The sequence below is a fragment of the Phyllobates terribilis genome, unplaced genomic scaffold (assembly GCF_046119375.1).
Source record: "Phyllobates terribilis strain yellow unplaced genomic scaffold, ASM4611937v1 Scaffold_65__1_contigs__length_7625178, whole genome shotgun sequence".
Lineage (NCBI taxonomy): Eukaryota > Metazoa > Chordata > Amphibia > Anura > Dendrobatidae > Phyllobates > Phyllobates terribilis.
In genome coordinates this window covers 1,083,483-1,086,277 of record NW_027362825.1, presented here as the reverse complement: position 1 = coordinate 1,086,277, position 2,795 = coordinate 1,083,483, and positions in this window count along the sequence as shown.

Genomic DNA, 2,795 nt, shown 5'->3' with positions numbered 1-2,795 from the left:
TAAAGTTTTGAGTTGAAAACTGTTTGATTTCAGTTTCTAATAACCTGCTAATGCTTATAATTTCAAAAATGACCATTTTTTTGGTCTTTATTAAAATGAAAAGGTTGATCGAAAAGTTTGGGGGATCTAAGAGTGTGGCAACCCAGTAGTCATGATTACTTCAAATTCTGACAATATGAGGGTCATGTTGCAGGTAGTGCAGCAAGAAGGCACTTATGTGTCTTGCGCATCTCGGAGCCCCAAAATTATTTTCCGGGCTAGATGCAGCTAAAAATTATTATTAATTTTGAATCTGGTGGAGTTTAGTATAGATGGCCTAATAGGATCAGTGCTGCACACTGCTACAAAGCCCAAATTATTTTCCAGCCAAGATACAGATAAAAATGATTAGTAATTTTAAATCTGGTGGAGCTTATTATAGATGGCCTAATAGAATCAGTGCTGCACACTGTTACGAAGCCCAAATTATTTTCCAGCCAAGATACAGATAAACATGATTAGTAATTTGAAAGCTTAAAACGGTTGGTGAGGTGATTTTAACCAATCATCAAGCTTTTACTCTCCCCAGGATGACACAGGGGTAGAAAAGTCGTTTCGGATCCATGATTTGTTCATCTTTATGAACGTGAGTCTGTCTACATTATCAGTGGAGAGCCGCGTGCGCTTATCTGTCAGCACACCACCAGCAGCGCTGAACACACGTTCAGACAGTACGTTGGCTGCGGGGCATGACAAGATCTCCAAGGCGTAAGTGGCTAGCTCCGGCCATTTATCCAGATTGGAAGCCCAAAAAGAGCAAGGGTCCAGTGACACAGTCATGGCTTCAATGTTTACTTGGAGATACTCCTGTACCATCGTCTCTAGGCGTTGACTATGTGTCAGACTTCTTGTCTCCTGTGGCCTTGCAAAGGATGAGCTAAAAAAGTGGTGAAATGATTCCGCAAAATTGATGTTACCAGCAGATACTGTGGTTCTGTTACGGTTTGAGTGCTGAACACTTGACGGTCCCACGGTTGGCAAGTTGGAACTGTGAGATTCACTACGTGCACCACTGGTGTTTTGTGGAAAAGCACATGTAAGATTCTGCAACAGTCTCTGCTGATACTCCTGCATGCGTGCATCCCTTTCTATGGCAGGAATAATTTCTGCAAATTTACTTTTGTTCCGGGGATCTAGCAGTGTGGCAACCCAGTAGTCAGGATTATTTCTAATTCTCACAATTCGAGGGTCATGTTGCAGGTAGTGCAGCAAGAAGGCACTCATGTGTGTTGCGCATCCAGGAGCACCAAGTCCCTGTTGCGTTGGTGGCGAGGTAACAATCATGCTTCCTTCCTCTGTCCTCTCCCCCAAACCTCGCACAACAGAAATGTGATCAAGGTCTCCCTCATCTGATGAGTCTTCCATCAGTTCGTCCTCCACTTCTTCCTGGGCTCCTGCACCTTCCTCACTAGTTTGGCTGCTACCATGCGCCCTGGTAAAACCATCTCCCCCACCCTCACATGCCTGCCGCCTTGGTGCTGCCGACCGTCTGGACCTTGCAGATGTTAGCTCTTCCGTATACAACTCCTCCTCCTCTACTTCCTCCACCTCCTCTTGTGCCACCACCTGACTCCGAATTCTGTTTAACATGTGCTCCAGCATGTAAATCACCGGAATAGTCATGCTGATAATGGCATCGTCAGCACTAAACATCTTCGTCGCCATTTCAAAACTGTGCAGAAGGTTGCATAGGTCCCTGATCTGAGACCACTCCTCCAGCGCGATTTGCCCAACCTCTGGATCTCGTTGGCCCAGGCTATATGTCAGAACGTATTGCACCAGGGCTTGTCGGTGCTGCCACAGTCGCTGCAACATGTGCAGAGTTGAATTCCACCGGGTAGGCACATCGCATTTTAGCCGTTGAAGTGGCAGGCCCAACAACTTCTGTAGAGATGTAAGTCGCTGAGCTGCGGGATGCGAACGGCGGAAGTGAGCACACAGCGACCGTGCCCTCTGCAGAAGGCCATCTAGTCTGGGATAGTGGGCTAAAAATTGCTGGACAACCAGGTTCAACACGTGAGCCATACAAGGCACTTGTGTGACATTGCCCCGGCGAAGGGCCGCACCCAGGTTTGCAGCATTGTCGCACACGGCCTTCCCTGGTTTCAGGTCCAGTGGAGACAACCATTCATGAAATTGGCTCTCCAGAGCTGACCACTGTGTGACTCACATTTCCCAGACATTTCAAAGTAAAAACCGCCTGATGACGTTGAGCCCTACTGCCAGCATAGTAAGGAGGTGTGCAGGATCCCTTCTGCGCAGTTAGAAAGCTTGTGGCATGACCAGACAGGCTTTGGGTGCAGGTGGAAGACCGAGAGGAGGTTAATGAGGTAGAAGCAGTGGAGGAACTTTGAGATAAAGAGGATTGACGCACATTTCGTGGGGACGGCAAGACTTGGACAGCAGCCCCTTGTCCTGCTGTCACCATAGTTACCCAGTGCCCAGTCAGCGACATGTAACGCCCCTGTCCATGCCTACTCGTCCAAGTGTCTGTGGTGAAATGCACCCTGTCACACACAGAGTTTCTCAAAGAAGCGGTGATGTTGTGTGCGACATGCTGGTGGAGCGCAGGCACACCTTTCTTTGAGAAGTAGTGCCGACTGGGCATCTGGAACTGGGGCACTGCGACGGACATAAGGTCTCGAAAATCCTCTGTGTCCACCAGGCGGAAAGGCAGCATTTCCGTAGCCAAGAGCTTGCAGATGGTGAAATTCAACCTCTTAGCTTTCTCATGGCTAGGAGGAAATGGTCTTTTA